We start from the raw sequence: 20,525 nt of genomic DNA on the forward strand, positions 1-20,525 counted from the left end.
CCCAGAGTGGTTAAAAAAAAAAAAAAAAAGAAGAAAAAAAAAAAAAACTCTTGCTCCAGAAACTATGAAAGTTGAGTCTTGGTCAATGGGTACATTATAAAAGTTTTTCCAAATAATTATAATGCACAGTCAAGGATGAAAACTGCTGCCTTATTCATTACGATATTCTGGCATTGCTTGCATTATAAGTTAATGTGAAATATATATTGATCTTAATTCACATGTATAAAACCTTTAAAATTGACACAGAACTTATTCCCTTATTCATTCAATCAATAATTATTAAGTATAATCTATTTTCCTTGCTCTTGTAAAGTCTGGGAATAAATATATAAATAATACACGGTTTTTGCCTTATTATTTCTCCATTTTCATGCTAACTCTTGCTCATAGTATTGAATCAACAGTGAGAGGGTTCAAATTTAAATTCCATAACTAACATTGATTTTAATTATACAGATAGCTATTAAGCTTTCATCCATCAAATATTTTTGGAAATAAAATCTGTAGGTTTTTTATTTCTACATATGCAATTTTTTAAAATTAAGCTAGCTGGGGCACATTTCTACTTAACCTGTGATGATATCTTCCTCCATAAAAATCTGGAGGAATTTTATATTTTTAGTTTTATAAGAATATCATGAACATTGAATAGCTTTAAGGAGTGTTTTTGAAGTTTATTGAAAGTCTTTTCCCCCTTAAGTATATTAATCCTTATATTGACAGTATTTTTATCAAGAAGAGCCAAAAAGCACACAACCTGTGGGAGATACAGTTCCCTTAATCCTCCTACTTTAACCCCAAAGATGCTAGCTTCCTAGGCACTTGTGTCTAGTTTCAAATATTATTGGTGTTTTCATCCTTCCCTTTTGGGTTTCAAGATATAATTTATCTTCTCTGTTTGGAATTTCCAGTTTAACACATTCCAGTCATATGTGACAGAGCAATGATTAGCAGGAAATACTCCCTCAAAATTAATAATTTTCAAAATATATAAGAAATTCATTAGATTGATTCAATAAAGCAATTAGACTTTAAAAATCTCTTGATTCATTTTGAACTAAGATACAATAAGAGGTCGTTGGGCCAGTTGGAGAAGGTAAGGACTGGGAGAATGGAGGAGGGAGATAAGGAACTACCCAGCGAGGAGCCTCTTAGGTGCCTGGTAGCCAAGGTAAGAGGGAGAGAAGATGGGAAGGTGGGGGGCAAGATTGATATTTAGAATAGTTAGGGTCTGAAGTTGTCTTTTTTCTTTTATTTCCCTGTGGTCTGAGTTGTTTTTCTTCTCAGTCCAACACTTGCAAGATTAGTTTCCAGGTAGTCAAGATGGAGGAGGGAAAGTAGAGATGTGAGGAGAAAGTCTGACAGCTTGGTCAAGAGATAGAAAACAGTCTTGCTCAGCACTGTGGTAATTTAATGTAACAAGCAATTGGTAAGCACCAACTGTATTCTATATTTTTATAATTCCTTTCTACCCTCCTTTCTCAATTGGCCTGAATAACCATTATTTTGGTTTGTAGATTCTTTTAATTAACACCCTTCACTTTATTTCACCTTGCATATCATGTAACCCTTATCAAAGTATTGAGAAAGTCAAATGTCAGCAGAAGCAGAGCTTCTACTTTGTTAACATTCTTTAACATAAACAAAGAAATTATATTTATCTGTCTTAAATCCTATTGCAATTTATTGGGCTAAAGACTATGAAAACAGTAAACAAATCATAAAAAAAAGAAAAAAAAGTGTCCATTAAATGTACTAGCTAAAGTTACTATGGAATAGGATAAGCAAGACCTTAACAGCAAGCATCATTTTAAGAGCATTACAGTGATAGATCTGCTCAGGAGTTCTTAAATTTGACTGGAATACTGACTGAAACTCTTTATTCTACAGTTATAAATGTTTCACCCTAAATTCCTCCTAATTTATAGTAGCCATTCTTTTTCCTGCAAGGAATGTAGTTGTTACATCCGTAAGTGTCTCTGAGGGCAAGAATGTGCAGCCAGGCAATGAAGAGCTTTTTAAAAGGGTCAGTAACTTTAGTTTATTTAACACCTGTGATGGCTAAAAGTGAAGCAATGGAAGCCATATGAGGAAATAGCTCAACAGATAGTTTCTTGAAGGAATAGACCTGCATTGCTGCAGCTCAAGGATAACTTTAAAGGCATATAGAGAGCAATTGTATAATGAAGAGTAATTATAGATTAAAATTGCCTGCTCTACTGCCATAATGAACATGTTGAGGAAAATATCAGAAGAACAAAAATACTGCCAAGACAGCTAGCAGACAGTTTTTAACCCCAATTGCAGCTCCTGGGAGAATTTCTCATAGCTAGATATAGCAATATTCTTTTGGGTTACAAACTAAAATACTGTGGGAGGATTTCAAAAATGTCTGAAGTAGTCTGGGCATCAGTTGCATGTATTGTATCTAGGCTTTATGATCCACTGCTTTAGAAAAAAAAGACATTTGAGAAGAACCTACAACCAGTAAAATTTATCATGTGTGCAGATTGCAAACATTCCCATAAATTCATCCTATCTCTGTGTGCATACTTCTTTGTACTGCAACTGTGCATCTTCTCCCATTAAGAGGTGGAGCCTAAGCCCCATTTTGAATTTGCTTTGGCTAATAGAACATTAGCATGTGTGACACAAGCAGAGACTTGAAAATTGTTTGTGCACTGAGGCTTTGCATCCTCAAGCTGGGAATCCTGAAACAACCATCCATACCAGCACTGGCTAGTATACTGAATGATGAGAGGTGAAATGGAAAAACAGCAGCCTCTCAAGATGCCAGACTTTTAACCACCAGACATATGAGTAAGGCCATCCTAGATGAGCAGAGAGAGTCTACCGAAATCTTGCTATCACTGTATGTGAAAGTATTAACTTAAGAAAAAACTTATTTAGAAAAGGTAATAATCTTTTATAGAAAGAGGAAAATGTAGTCCCAGAGAAAAATATTGAACGTGCCCATTCAGGCATTCAAAAGGAAAAGTGAGGCTTAGCCTAAGTACAAAGACTTTTTATGCTACAGTGGCAGATGTGTTGATAAAGTGGAGATGGATGTGTGAGGCCATTCTTAACTCTCCTAATTCTCATATCATACAAAATGGTTCTTGATGATAACATGGGCTTACCATGTCACATGCACACAGCGAGAGCTAGTACTCTCCAGATGGTATGAAGGTACAGGTTTTCAGCAATATTATTTGCCATTTAAAATTAATAAATGATCATTGTTTCAATTATAATTGAAATTTCCTTATATTTTTTCTGCTTATCATTTCTATGAGAAAATATTGACTGGCAGATTTCTTGCTCATTATAAATATATATAAATTGATATTCTGATTTTAAAGATACTGCTTATGAGATTGATTATTTTCAGATATTCCCTGAGGGATGAGTAAATGCTCAGTTTGCAGCCACATCATTTTTCTGACCATATAAAATGCTTGCCAGCTGAGATGCACTGGTTCACCAAGGTAATTCCACCATGTGAAGACATGACTGAAATTCTGTCACCTACTCTAAGTCACATCACCATAATCTGCATTTGCTTTTTCCTTTCAAGTTATTATATAAGTAAAATAAGACAATTCTGAGCCTGGAATTTGAATATAGAATTTAATTATTACAGAAAGCATCTAAATCCTTTCCTGGAGAAACACTCTGATTTGGGAAATTTAAGATTCTTGGGTATCTGCATTGTTAAATGCTTCACAGGCTGTTTTGACTAGAGAGTTAAAAACCAGTGGTTTATTAGGTACTGGGAAAGTAAATAAGGAGTATCAAAAGTTTTATCATGAGTGTCTCATTCAATATTTGAAAACTGATCTATATATACAGGTAAATCCATGAAACCTTAAAGATGATGAAGTGGTAGAAGTCAAATAGTGGCTTCAGGGGAGAAGGAAGTAGCTGATGCTGATACTTTTCAGTTTCCTATATGAGTTACTTTCAAAGCATGTTTACCAAGATTCTGTATCCAATGCTGCAACTGGTTGTGTCTCCAGGGAGACACTCTCAGACTAAGAAATGTTAAATTTATCAGCATGTTGCATCTTTCTTCCCCTGAGAAGCAGCAGTAGCAAAGCTAGATGTCTACTTAAAATAAGAAATAGCTTTAGCAAATACTTCAGGGAGAGGTGATCTTTGGGCACAAAACAATTTTGCTGTTATAGCTTGATTTTACCTTTGTTCTAATTTAAAATGCAAGTTTCTAAAATTGCAGCTGAAAATGTATCCAAACCTTTAGTATAGCCTCACTTTCTTTGAAGAATCAGAGATTCCATCTATTCTTTTAATTCAATCCTGAAAGGATGATAGTCCTAACATTAGTTTTATTGTTATAATACAGATGATTGTTAATTGCAGATATTGACAATATTAAAATTGCAGCATATAAAAACAACAATCCATGATCCTTGCAGCAATAGATTAGAATACTAGGTATAATGGTGTAAATATTCATTGATGACTAACCTTTCTCAAAGAGCTAGTATTTCATTCCTGAAATACACAGATGTTAAACAATCATCTGGAGTTATTTTCAATTATTTCTAATTATCTTTTCTTGTGTTTCCTGATTTGGGGGCAATGACTATTTTATTAAAAGAAAGAAGGAATTTCAAACTGAAATGTTATGATATTTAATAATAAAAGCTTTGGGAAAATCTTACAGGACACTGTTGGAAATTTTCCCTATAAAGACAAAAAGAATATTTGAAATTTTAAAAATATAGCATGGAAAATTAAAGTCAAAGTGATAGAGGCTTCTACTTCTGGCCAAAATGAAGTAACACGCTGGATTTACTTTCTCAGTTGAACCAATCAAAATAAAAGGAAAAATATATGGGGAAAAAAAGGGTTTTCAGGACAGTGAGTTTATGCAACTGTGATCCCTAAGAGGTGCAAGAGAAGATGAGTCCTAAAACAGCCCATTTGACTGCTTTTGGAGAGTTTGCAGGCAATAGCACAGCGAAGGGAACAAGGATAGAGCCCAGGGGAGTTCCTGAGTTAAGATGACAAAACTTAGAGCCCAAGGAGACCAAGCTGCTGAAGGTTGCAGGGCAGAATATGAGAGAGAAGAAAACTGCACAGAAAGAGAATCACACAGACCTGCTAAGCGTCCCTCTTGAGGAGACTATTCAGCAGAGTACTGATCAATGCATATGCATGAGAAAACTACCTGAGAAAGGGGGAAAAAACATCTAGTATTCATAAAAGGCCAGGAATAGCACCATTTGCTTACCAACATTCAGGGAGAGCTTATAATTCTCAGGTCATTGAATAGAGTACTGGGGAATATCTTGTCTAGAATTGGAGAATTGTCCTGGACTGAGAACTATTGCAAATTTGCCTAACAAATCATTCAAGCAAGGCACAACACAATCTAAACAAACAAACAAAAAAAGAAAACAAAACAAAACAATGACTCAAAGAAGAAATCACAGGGGATATTAAGAATTATCTTTACGAGAATTAAAACACTATGCCAAAACTGATGAGATGCAGCAAAGGAGGTGCTAAGAGGGAAATTTATAGCTCTAAATGCTTACATTATAAAGAAGAAAGATTTCAAATCAGAAACCTAATTTCACTACTGGAGGAACTGGAAAAAGAAGAGCAAACTAAACCCAGCATGAACACAAAGAAGGAAATGGCAAATATTCGAGCACAAAACAAATGAAACAGAGAATTAAAAAAAAAAAAAAATACAGTGAACCAACAAAGCCAAAAGCTGGTTCCTTGAAAATAGCAATAAAATTGATAAACGTTTAGCTAAAGTGAAAAAGAAAAAAAAAAGAGTATGCAAGTAACTAAAATCAGAAATGAAGGAGGCATTATTACCAACCTCACAAATAAAAAAAGATTATAAGAATATACTATGAACAATTATAATTATAATGCCAGCAAATTATAACCTGGATGAAATGGACAAATACCTGGAAATACACAAACCACCTACCCTGACTCAAAAGGAAATAGAAAGAGATTAAATCTGTAATAGAAAACCCAAGAAAGAAAAGCCCAGGACCAAATGGTTTCACCAGTGAATTAGCTCAATAGTCCAAGAAGAAATAACACCAATTCTGCTCATGCTCTTCCAAAAAATTGAAAAGAAGGAAAGAATCCCTAATTCATTCTGAGACCAACATCACTGTAATACTAAAGCCAGATAAAGATATCACAAAAAAAGAAAATTGCAAAGCAATATTCCTTAAAAATATAGATGCAAAAATCCTCAACAAAATACTATCAATCTGAATTCAAACACATTAAAAGAATTATACACTATGATCAAGTAGGATTTGCTGAGGTATGCAAGGATGGTTCAGCATAAGAAAATTAATCAGTATAATAATACACCATATTACTAGAACAAAGGAAAAACAAAACAAAAACAAAAAACATCATCTCAACTGATCCTGCAAAGGCATTTGACTAAATTCAGCATTCCTTAGCATAAAAGCACTGGGATGTCTTGAAGAAGAAACACTTAGAAAATGAGGAATATAAGGAAACTTCAGCAACATGATAAAGGCCATATGTGAAAACCCCATAACTAAGATCATACTCAATGATGAAAGACTGAAAACTTTCCCTGTAAGATGATGAACAAGAGAGAGATGCCCAATGTTACCACTGTCCTGGGAATTCAAGCCACAGCAATTAGGTAAGAAAAAGAAATAAAAGATATCCAAATTGGAAAGGAAGAAATAAAGCTTTCCTTATTTGTATATGATGTGATTCTATATATAGAAAATCCTGAAAAATCCATAAGAAAGCTACTAGAAGTAATAAAGTCAGCAAAGTGGTACTGTGCAAGGTCAAAATGCAAAAATCATTAATGTTTCTATACATACTAATGAACAATCTGAAGTAGAAATCAGGAAAAAGACAATCACCTTTATAATAAAAATTAAAAGAATAAAATTTGTAGGAACAAATTTAATCATGGATGTAAAAGAATTATAAACAGAATAGTAAAAAAAAAATTGCTGAAAGAAATCAAAGACCTAAATAAATGAAAAGACATTCTGTGTTCATGGATTGGAAGACTAAATATTGTTTAGATTTCAATTCTACCGAAAGTGATCTAGAGATTCAATGAGATCCCATCAACATTCCAATAGTCTCCTTTGCAGAAATGAAGAAGCCAATCATCAAGTTTCCATGTGTATATAAAGGGCCATAAATAGTCAAAACCATCTTGAAAAAGAAGAATTAAGTTGAAGCACGCACATTTCCCCTTTTAAAAACTTATTCCCAACTATATTTATCAAAACAGGGTGATAATAGCACAAGGACAGATATGTAGACTAATGGAATAAAATTGAGCATTCAGAAATAAACCCTCACATCTATGGACAATTGATTTTTGACAAGGGCACTAATTTATTCAATAGGGTAAAGAACAGTCTTTCAAAAGATCATGCTGAGAAAACTGCACATCTATTTGCAAAAAAAAAAAAAAAAAAAAAAAATGGACCACTGACTCACACAAAAAAATAACTCAAAATGGATCAAATATACTAAATATAAGAATCAAAATATAAAAGTCCTAGAAGAAAACATAAAGAAGCATCTTCAGGACCTTGTGTTAAACAATGGTTTCTTAGACTTTATACCAAAAGTGTAAAGCAGCAAAAGAAATAATAGATAAATGGGACTTCATCAAAATTAAAACAAACAGACAAAAACTTGTGCATCAGAGGACTTCATTATGAAAGTAGAAGGCAACTTACAGAATGGAAGAAAATTTTTGGAGACCACATATCCAATACTGGTTTAGTATCAGGAATATATAAAGTAATGTTTCAATTCAATAGCAAAAATTGATAAAAATTAATTAAAAGATTCAAGACACTTCTCCCAAGAAGATATATGAATGGCCAAGAAGCACAAGAAAAGATTCTGAACCTTATTAGCCATTAGGAAAATGCAAATCAAAACTTCAGTGAGACACCATTTCACAGGAAAATAACAAGTATTGGAGAGGATGTCAAGAAATAGGAACAGTCATTCATTGTTGGTAGGAATATGAAATGGTGCAGCTGCTGTGGAAAACAATTTGGCTGTTTCTCAGAAAGGCAAGTGTAGAATTACCACATTACCTGGCAATCCCACTTCTAAGTGGATAACAAAAATAATTGAAAACATATTTGGAGGCATAAGTCTTAATTTAAAAAAAAAAAAATTCAAGTCAAAATATGTTATCTGACAACAATAGAATAAAGTGAGAAATCAACAAAGAAATATTTTTGGAAAAATCCCCAAATATTTGGAAATTATATAACACAGTTCTAAAGAACCAAGTCAAAGTAAATACTAAAGGGGAAATTAGTGAGGTATATCAAAACCAGAACTTGTAGTTTCTGTTCACACTTCTATAGAACTAGCTATAAATAAATGTATGGATATATATGTGTGTACACATCATGAGTGATGAATTTACATTGATCCCTCTTCCTTGCCTTCCATATATGTCTCTCTCTTCTCCCACTGTTAGAACACTGACTCATAACATCAACCATTTACTCATTTGCCTTTTTATTTTCACAATACTTGTTAGAAATGACAACATTAGTAGTACAACTTAAGGTTTATTTTTAGTTAATGTTATCTTTAGCCTGAGAATCCATAGTCAAAGTACTATATTCAAATCTATTTGCATTAGTATTGTTGCTTCTTCTGTGGGACTGTATTATTCACTTATAATATAGGAATTTCATTTGATTGTGTTCATTTGTGGAATATGTATTTTACATCTGATAATTTTTAAGTCAAAATAAAACATTGAGATGATCTTGACATCATACATACTTTAAAATAATTTCTGTATACCCATGTACATATTTCATAATTTCAAGCATATTTATATCTAGATGATTTTAATAAATTAAATATGACAAGAATGTGGTCCAACTTCCTAAGAACAGTTTTTGTAATTCTCTAGGATGGAATGAATGATACAAATGATGGCCTGTATAATTATTTGAGGCCACCTATACACATTTGAGTGTTTAGATCCCTCTTATCTAGCCAGATGGCATTTTGTTTCATTTTGAAGATGGAATCTTAATTTAAAATTTTGTTGCTCTTTGAGTTTAGCATACATTTCAAGGAATTTTTTATGTGTACAAAATTGATTTTTGCAATATTTGATGTGCAAATTAAGATAAAATGTTTCCTTATAGATGAATAGAAACAGATGCATATGATGAATGTAACAAAAACAGAAACAGATGGCATTACATGTATAACATCTTAATTCATCCCTTTTTATGTAATACAATTATCATAGCAAGTATACTACATTTAACTAATTTTCTTGGTATCTGCCAGTTCCCTAAGAAATTAGCAAAATGGCTTTTTAAAATGTATTACACATACATACACCCATACACAATGTTTTCTTTTTATTGTTGATGTTGGAATGTATTAACTTTCCCAATCCTTTAAAAAATATGCACACTACATTAACTGAATTTGTGTAAGACAATATGCAAATGATCTTCATTGACTAAAGCAAGTGCAAAGTAAAATAAGTTTCATGGAAAAATAATTTACTTTCAAGCAGAAAGGAAATAATTATCTCTGCATCATTCCAAAAGAAATGTATGTGGGAATACCTTTGCATTTCTACGATCTACTTCTCTGAACATATTTTAAAAGTGCTAATTGTACCATTTATTCCATGTCAGAACACATTATTTTGTACATTTGAAGAGCAAATCTACATGAAGAATAAGTTTGGCTTTGAATATGAAGAAAAATTTTCACAGAGAATTTAGGCAATTATATGAAAAATACCAATGACTAAAATCCCCTCAGTCTATGAAGGATTCAAAAGGATTTAGGCTTGTATTATCCAGAGTGATGAAACTGACTAAAGAATTCCTTAATTCTCCATTTGATTATTATTGAGTGATTACAGACTTAAATTAAATCAATGTTCATGGCAAGTCTGGATAATTTGGGTCACTAAATCTTCTTTAGTCTATAGACATTTTGTCAGTTGCTTCAATTTGCCTTACAATAATTCTTGTTCTAAAGGATAAACATATAGATCATTTTTAATATAGTCAATTAACATTTTGTCTACACAATTCAAAGAATGTGCAGCCTAGGGAATACCTAAATTATTTCCAACTTGTCATCAATTTCCTTGTCATATTATTGAAAAAGCTACATTCCCAACATTTGAGCCATTAAGCAAAATTCATAACATTAATCTGCCTGTGCTTAAAACTTTAAGAAAGTATTTATAGACATAGTCTCACAATTGTAGAGTCTCATTGGGGTACAAGTTGTGATAACATACCCTATGAACTCCACTCTATGTATCTATTTGGAGATGTATACTTATAACCTCATTAATTCTTCTTCTTACAATATCACTTCATAGTCAAAACACAAGGAGAGAAACATATAAGAAAAGATGGTTTGGTAAAAATATATATATATATATATATATATATATATATATATATATATATATATATATATGTATTAGTTAGGGTTCTCCTTGGAAACAGAATCAATGAGAGATGTCTCTTATTATCAAATTGTAAAAGTGACTCACGCAACTGCGGGAGCGCATGAGTCCAAATTCTGCAGAGCCGTCAACAAGCTGTCAACTCCAAGGAAGACGTCCGACGAACTCCTCGGGAAACGAACCGACAACTTTGACAAACTCCTCAGGAAACGAACCGGCAACTTTGAAGAACTCCTCAGGAAACGAACTGGCAACTTCGACGAGCTCCCCAGGAAAAGCTTCACTGAGCAGCTGAAGAAGAAGTGAAGGTTCTCTAACCGTCCGGCTTATAAGCCTCCAACTGATCACCCGGACCAAATCCAGCCAATTGCAATCTCTCACTGTGGAAGCACACCCCTTGATGAGCCATCAGTCAGCTGCAGTCCATTGACTGATGATCCGACAAACCAACCAGCCTCAAATAGCCTCACAGGAATCGTCAGGCCAGTGCCCGCTTGACCAGACAGCTAGGCCACCTACCCAAGTTGACACATGAACCCAACCATCACTATATATATATATATATATATATATATAAATTCTTTTTCTTGAAAATATTATGGACTGAGCTTTTACCAAAAGAAAATAATGAGTAATAAGAGATATATTATTTTCATGTATTGACATATAAACTGACTCTAATTGCTCTAAAATAAAATATTTATAAGGCAAGTTTACATCCAAACAACATAAAGCCCAAACTTGGAATTTTTTCTATTGTCAGACTTACCCTTTGGGAAATATATTGAGCTTCTATATTGAATCATTTCAGCAGAAATTTACTAGAAGAATGCAAATTGTTGTAAGAGCTAAGCCAGAAGGCTGATGAAACAGATTGAAAAGCAAACTAATAATTCAATGATCTAATATTCCTTTGAACACAGATATTTCTTTAATGTTCACTGCATATTGTTGATAGAATACCTACTACAGTAACAATTACAGATAAGTATGCAGACATATTTGTACACTAGGAAAGTCTTTAACCAGAAAATTATGTTTTACAAATAGCATATTTGTTTAAGGTGTGTCATTTTGTTCGTGGGATATCACTAAATTGGTATTCACTTTAAGGTATAAAATGGATTAATTAGTCATGACAACCTGGTATTTGAAGCATAATTAAAAAGTAATCCAGCAACCTAGTATTTTTCATTTTGTATAATGCTTTCCTAAATTAAAATATAATGGGACCTGGAATACAATTAAGGTGACACAAGGCAAATCACACCCACCTACACACACACACACACAACTAAAGAAACAATGCTATTTTTAGATAAAGAATTCTCAGTTTAGAAAATTACAGATTATAATTGTGTCTAGCAAAATAAGTTTCTTTTAAGATAAAATGTTATATGTAGTATGCTTTCTACATACATGGTAAAGTTGGAGAATAAACAACACAATTTGATTTCTCTTAGATATTAGAAAAATACATTTGAATTAATGAGTAATTTAATTGTACAAATTCAATTAAATTACCTTTTGATTTCAAGCCACATTGTACCAGGGATTAGGCTTGTGCCTCATATATTATCTAATTCAATGAGGGACTTCAGTCAAAGCCTACTAATAGACAAAACAGTGGGAAAGAAAATAATTATCTTCATCTGCGTATCAAATATTTATTGGGCCCTGCTCTGTGCAAGTTACTGAGCTCCATATTATGCACATTATGGTAAGATTCTGAGATAATAAAATTGGAGCATGTCACTAAGAAACAATTTTATAGGTGACAAAATGAGGAACATATGAAGTGCTTTGGGAAAACAGAAGACAGAAGTATAATTAAAGGTTGGAATGAATGAAGGGAAACTATGTATTAGGTGATAACAATTTTAAGTTTCTTCAAGATTAAGAAACATTGGTGTATATCCAAGAAAATAAAGGAGAAAAGGGAATATATGCAAAATACAATATGGGAATTAAGATATATAGGTAAGAAAGCATAAAGTTTAGTAAAGAAAAAAATTGATGGTTCAAATTTTATATTACTGTTTTAAGTTTGACTGTTTTTCAGGCATTTAGGACTTTTCGAAACCCAAACACATTAGTTGGAATTAAAATTATAAAAGGGATTCCAAGTTTGAATTTATTTCCAGTATTGGACATATGCCATTTTGCCACCAGGAATCCAATTGCCCTTCCTCTGTATAAACAATACGTAAGTCTGGTTTTGTTGTCATATGACCTGTGCCCCATGCTTGAAGGGCCTGTGCTTGGTGGAATGCTCTGCTGTCACTGCCTTGAAATTTTAATTTTTTAATAAGAGACTCTGAGCTTTTGTTTTGCGCTATGCTCCAAACAGTACACCTAGATTCTTCTGGAGAATTCTACAGCCTCTTCCCAACACATTCAGCATGGGTTCCAGTCTATGCCACAACCAGTCTCTCCAGTGGGCTTTGACTAGTCTTAGACAATTAACATAATCATCATCTCCTTGCAGTAGAGATTAATTCAGGGATAGGAACATTGTTCTGCATCATGGTATTAAAAGTCAGGCATAAACTGATAGATTCATTCTTTTTTTTTTTTTTGATGTTGACTATTCTGAGCCTTCTGGGCCCTCTCTTTTCATTGATTGAGAAGTCTTGGAGCTGTGAAGTCTAAATGTAATGCAGTCATCTCAAGGGCATGATGGAATAGCCTGTCCAAGATGCAAATCCTCACACATAGGAGAGCAGAGCACAGCCAAGGCATACTGGCTCCTGATTCATCATTTGAGCCCTTAGAATGTGCTCCATTTTCTGGGCTTTCTGGACTTTTTAAATTTAAGTGAGACAATGAAATCCCTTTTACCTTCAGCCAGTTTTTATTGTGTGTTTCTGACTCTTGGAATAGAAAGTATCCTTACTTATAAAATTTCATTCAACAGAAATAAGATAGTGCAAGCATTTCTTTTTATCCTAATTTTTACAAAATATTATATAGACATTATGATTTTGGTCTCTTAAATTATAAAATATGTTAAAAATCTTTATTCTATTGATAAAAATATAATATAAGGCAAAACTACTGTGGTTGAAGTAGGGGTAATGCCTTCTTCCCCATCTCCCATCACCCCAAGCATCTGTTCCTTTAGTGGCCCTAGAGAATGGGCCTGAATTAAGAATCCACAAAGCACAATTACTAAAGTAACCATTAATTCCATTCCTTTTACATCAAAATAATGTAATACATAAAGTTTTTCAGGCACATATGAATCTAATCAAATCTTCTCTCTACCTTTCTTTATCTAAATTCAGTAAATATAGTTTTGTTTTTCTATTCTGGCAGTAATAATGACATTATTTGCTAATTATTTAACCATCTTTGTGCTTTCTTACTTACGAAATGCATTTATTGTATCCCTGCCAGATTGATGGTGCTTTATGAAGACACAACCTTCAAGAAAAGCACTTTACAAATTTGGGCACCCATTTAATAACTGTATTTACTAGACCAAATATAACTGATTTATTGATCAGTATCATGAAGATATAAAAAAATTTTTTACTGCAATGGAGAGGTAACATCCATAATTTTTTTTTAATATAGCATGTCTGTCATCTTGAAAGGCAGGGGTATTTTACTTCACTCCTGTGCTAGTATATATCTTATCTTGTTTACATTTTTATTTATATAATTAATGTAAGTAAGTAATTTCACATGTCTCCTAGTACCTGTTTACAAGAATTTGCTAGATAGTGAAACTAGAATCAGAAATTCTGGGTTGTAAGATTAACATATTTTCAAATCTATTCCCATATTTTATCAAATATTAAGATGATATTGATAGTAAAATATTGTACCATTATTTTTGGTAACACTCAGAAAGAAAAAGAAAAGCCACTTAGTAATTTAAAACTGGATCACTAATTAGACTCATTAAATATGGAAAATATACAAAATAGAGTCAACGAAATATAATTGAAAATGACAAATTGTATTTCACTACATATGTTCCTACCAGCCAGCTCAATACCAAAATCATCTGACTTTAATTTTATCAATATGGTCAGTGTATAATTATGTTTTCATTGTAGCTGTATGTATTTATTCTTATGGATAAATTAGATCTTATTTTATATATTTATTAGTTGTCTGTATTTCCTGTTTTATCAATTGTCTTTTGCACATTTTCATTGAACTGTTTTATTTTATTCATTTGTTGCAATTATCAGTGAATTCTGTATTCTAAGCTTTTGCTAGAATTTTTAACCTCTCACAATGAACAGAAGTTATTTATATTAATGTAGTCAAATTTATTATTCTTGTCCTTTATGATTTGTACTTTCATGCTGTATTTAAGAATTCCTTACCAAGGATGCAAAAATATTCTCCCAAAGTAAAATATATGTATCTTTTTCTTCATATTTAAATAACCAATCTTTCTTGGATTATTTTGTAGTTAAATGTGTGATGTGAGATGGGAATACCTTTTCATTTTTTTTTTCCAGGTGGACAAAAAGAACATCATTTATTGATTAATTCATGTTTCTCCAATGATATGCCATCCCATGTCTGTCATAAATCATTTCCTTATAAGTGTGTATGTATTTTTGCTGTCTCTTCTATTACATTTGGATGGATTATGAATTCTTAAATCAAGCTATATTGTTTTGTAGTTCAGTTAATTTTGGTATACATAGGGCAAGTTTCCTCATGTTGATCATTTTGAGAAATATTTCTTGACACTTCTTGGCTCCTTACATATTTTAAGGTACATGAACAGCACTTTTTGGATTTTGATGGAAATTTTACTGGATTAATAGGTCAATCTGGAGAGAGATGATATGTTTTTTAAGGTACACATTTTCTCACACATCAATATTATCTCCACATTTACTTAAAGTCTCTCAATACATTTCATATTTCTCTCTGAACAATGTAACTTGAACATTTTTGTGTCTACTGTAAATTATGAGGTTTTTCTATTAATTTTAATAATTTTTAGATTCTTATTTTTAGATCTTATAAGATGTGAAGAAATCTTATTCTACAAAAAGAACAAGATAAGAATAATTAAATTTTTTAATATTTTAAAATTAATCATAAACACAGACTCATATCACATATTCAGTGGGCTAGTAGGAGAAACTATCTAGCCATTACTCTGGTTCCTATATTCTCCCTATAATTGCACAAAGTCTGGGAAATTTTATATATTTTTCAATAAAGAGAAAAAGGGCCTCTAGTTTGCAGAGTAGTTTGGAAAACTTTTTTTGGTCCCTGCCCATAGGGATCACTGAAACCTCATATTTATGCTACATACAATGGTTGGGAAACTGCCCAGCTGCAAAATTTTTGGTGCTAGACTTCACCTTCCACAGAGGGAACAGGTAGCCTATCCCTGGGGTCGGTTGTACCCTTCCCAAGATGCTGCAGGGGAGGGCATGAATTCCTTCAGCATTCTCGGATGTTTTCCAAATCTGTAAGACCCCCACAATCTTTCTTTCTTGTTGCTTTCACAGGCACTATATTTTCTGTCTTCATAGTATGCCCATCTCTCCACATAGTTCTAACATAATTTCTTTGAATTTAGGTTTTGTGGAAGAATGAAAAAGCTGCTGATTTCAGATAACTTCTGTTTATTGTCTAGGGAGGGAGAAGGGATTTGGGGAGAAGGGGGGCGGAAGAGAAAACATTTCTTGAAAATCAGATGGGTTTGGCAGAATGCAAATTCATGTCTTAAGCTATATTGCCAAGTTTTTAATAGGGATTTGCTGGCAGGGATACGAGGGGACTGATATGGATCATTGACATAGGAAACCTCACAGCTATGGAAGCTGAGTGGAGAATTGGCTTCCTTGCCTTTTTTCAGTTTCTAGAGGCCACCTGCATTCCTTTCCTTGGCTTACGGCCCCTTCCTCACATTATGACAAACTCTTGTTTCCTTTATCACATCTCTTAGTACTTACTCTGATTACTTGCCTCCCGTTTATAAAGATCATTATGATTACATCATGATAACTCAGAGAATCCAGGATAATCTTCCCATCTCAAGACTCTTAATATAATTCCATCTGCAAAGTCCCTTTTGCAATATAAGGTAACTTTCACAGTTTCTGAATATTAGAACATGGATATCTTTGGAGTGAGAGTATCTTTTAGCCCACCATATAAGACTATTAACTATCCCTATTTGCATTCCCCATGGGAATTTCAATTAAAACAATTTAAATTGCTAATTTTCATTTTCTTATGTACTTTTCTTCCATGTATCCCAGTGTATGGAAGCAACCTGCTCAAGGTCACACCTAGTAGTTATCCTATATTCTTCTTTTCTCTATACCAACACAGTTGCAAATCATTTTTCTCCTAAGTATTTGTTAAATTCACCATCTTATTTTCAGTCCCATTGATTTTCATTTTCCATTGTTTCTCTCATCTTTGACACATTTGTCACCAGACATCTCCTCCAATTATTTAGCCCTTCAGCAATCAGAGTGATTTTTCTAAAACATAATCTTTTTATGCCACCCTCTTCTTCAAAAGAAAATCTTATGACCTCAAGTTGAAAGGTGCAATCACTTCCCATTATTCATAGGATAAAAGCTAAATGAGTTAAATTGATTTGCAAGGCCCTGCAGTGGTGTTATTAAACTCCTGGTTCCCCAGTGGACTGAATGCTCCATAACACAGTAATCAGGTCTCTTTTTGCTCACTGTTGAACTCCATGGACTGGCACAGTTTTCACAAATACTAAATTGGTTAGATTAAGTATTAAAGGGCTTTTTAATATGGTCATTTTCATTTAAGCATTTTCTGTCCCATTTATACACAATCACATGCAAATTAAAAATCATGTTGTATGGATTACTTGTTGCTTCATAACAAGTGTGATATGCTCTTGTCCATGGACTTTGGACAATTCTTCATCATCTGCCTGCAATCTTTAGTCCTATTGAATGAATGAACAATTCATTTTAATCCAACGGCTAAATTAAATATCCATTCTGATTCTGTGTGTGTGTGTGTGTGTGTGTGTGTGTGTGTTTATGCATGTTACCTTAAGAAAGCATGGCCAAGGGGCTGAAACAGTTTACAGAGAATTGAGAGCAGGGCTTGTGTAATTGTATTAGTTTACTATTGTTACCATAAAAATAAATGGCCACAAACTTAGTGGCTTGAATAATGCAAATTTCTTCTGTCATAGCTTTGTAAGTCAGATGTTCAGGTTGGCTCAACTGGTTTCTCTGTTCTGGGTTTCACAAAGTTGGAATGAAGGTACTGGCTGGCTTGGCTCTTATCAAGAGAATCTGCTTCCAAGCTCATTCAGGTTGTTGACCACATTGAAATCCCCACAGCTGTAGTACTGAGGTCCTTGTTTCCAGCTGGGGGCAGCCTTTGCTTCTAGAGTTGCCCACTTTTCTTGTCATGTGGCCACGTTGAGCAACACTGGCTTCCCCTACTTTCTCTTCCCTCCAGCCTTTTTTTTTCACATCTCTGACTGACTGCATTCCTCTTCTGCTCTTTGAGGTCTTGTGTGATTTCAGTGGCTCCACCCAAGTAGCCTAGGATAATCTATTTTAATGTCAGCTGACTAATAAATTTAATTCTATCTACAAAGTCAATTCACAGCAGTGCCAGGATGAGTGTTTGATTAATTGGCAAGGCAGAACTCAATTTTGGGGTCACCTTTAGAATTCTGCCTGCCATTTTTCTGGAGAGGAAGAGAAAAATTTAAACTTCAGAAATAAAAGAGTAATATCATGAAATCTTTGAAATTTTCAAAGATATTGCCAATAAAAGTAAGGCACGAATTCCAGTTTATGCCTTACAAAAGACACAAAGGCTACAAAAAGTGACAGTTTTGTGATATTTTAGGGATTTTAAAAATTTCCTTCTATGTTTCTTATGCTTTAAATTAGTTTACTTTTGTTTCCCTCCTTTGTATCCTCTCAGGAATTAATGATAAACTGGTTTAAACGAAAAGTATCTCTGTGCCCTCTTTAGGAGCTTATAAAAGATGGAAAAGTTAAGGACATGACATTCTAATCTGCTAGAGCTTGAGTAAAAATGAAAGCCAGGTGGGAGCAGAATGTGTTGTGGGCTAAGGAGAAAAGAAGGAAGCAGATTTTGTGCCTGAGGCCTGCAGGAACAAAGTAGATACAAAGCTTAACTGGCAGACTAGTCATGAAAAATTTTTCAAGAGCACAGTAGTATTCTGTTCTTAAGATTTAATTACCTCAAACCAAAAATTTAAGGCTGTTCTCCTGGTTCTTTAATATTTTTCCATATCCTGGCTTATTTCCTCAGAAATATAATGTATAGATGACCCAACAAAATACGTAGTTTGCTTGAGTTTTGTAAAAATGAGTGGATTTGGATAGCAATATGCAGTGCAATATTATTCTAAAAATACGTTCTGAAATTTGTCTTTATATTTGGGGATAACAAATGTTCTTTATTTACCTTTAAACTACTCTGATTTTTTTTTAATTTTCACAAGTGTCTATTACAATAAATATGCAAAAGAATTAGATATTATTTTGTTAATTTTAAAAATTGCTAAAATGGTACTTGTTTTGTGTTTGTTTGCCTTTTAGAAAGCACCTTTTATTATTTGCCTACTTCCTACTTCTTTTTCTACTTTATTCTTTCATTCAGTCAAATATATCTGTGTATAAGCATTTCTAAGGAAATTCTAAAATTTGATTCCCATGCTTTGATAAGATTAGTTCTTTGTGAAAAGAGAGGCAAAATAAAATTAAATTCACTGAGAATGGAAAACGGGGAAAGCTTCTAAAAGTCAAGCTGAAAAGAGAAGGGGTATTTTAGAATGTGAAGCAACTGCTCAGTAATTGGATTGGCTTGTGAAGAGGGTTTATTTTATAGATCATCTCTTGAAGGGTGATTTAATTGATATATTTTTGAGATAAAATTTTGACACATTCTATTCAGAGAAAATCATTCAGAAATCAGATCCTTCATTCCTGCACAATATAGTGGATTTGCACTGGGGGTGGGTGGGTGGAGTTTGATCAAGACCATCCAATTGCTCAAGGACACCTTTTGAGATGACGTTTTCTTTCTACTTTTGTTCTTCTGATACGATTTTCTAAGGAATAGTTGGGGTTAGCTTTACCACCTTATCTCTCATCTCTATTAGCCTGACTCTACACTTTTCCAAATAATTAATCTAAATAAAAACATTGTGCTTGCTGTGCAAATATAGATTCAAATAACTTCCGTAATCTCCTTCTCTCCCTGTTATGATACACCAACACATACAGTCAAAATTAACATAATGCAAGAGGTTCTAATACAACTTCCTTGACCACCCTGGCCCCTTCCAATCATATTGCCATTCCATAGCTTTCCATTAGAGAAATTCTAGAGCAGCCACCACCATTATGGAAACTTGAATGATGTTTCTTGATCCAGGTGGAACAATTCTGAATTTATCACTGGTAAAGCTTCCTCAAACTGGGGTTACAGTGATATGCAAAGTGCTAAGCTGTTAATGTCCTGTGCATTATTTTACTCTTTTCTTAAATGAGAGGGGTTGTGGTAAAATGGTACAGAAAATAATACTCTTACAGAAATCAAACATGCACCCCTAGTTGTGGCTATAGCAATCAGTAACCAAAATGCAGCTTTGGCAATTCTCCAACAAGTTATAAGGTACATAATAATTTGGTAAGTTTCTTAACTCATATATATAGAATAGGTATATATGTATGCATTTATTTATTTTTGCCAATAATAATTTAATTTCTTACTGTGTTTTCAAGTCATTATCAAGGGATTATTTGCAATTCCATGTGACAAAATATTTTCTAACTTTGTTAATTGTGTTAAAATTGTTTGAAATTAATCATGCAAATTGCATGCCATAAAATAACTACTAAGCTATAAAAGTAACCACAATTTTACTTTGCACATATAAAATTTAGATCACAGGAAATAGTCTGGTAGAATTCTGCAAGAGATATAGTAAACATATTATTTCATAACATAGATTGACTAACATGCTTTTCCTTTCAAT

This window comes from Choloepus didactylus, chromosome 12, assembly GCF_015220235.1.
Source record: "Choloepus didactylus isolate mChoDid1 chromosome 12, mChoDid1.pri, whole genome shotgun sequence".
NCBI lineage: Eukaryota > Metazoa > Chordata > Mammalia > Pilosa > Megalonychidae > Choloepus > Choloepus didactylus.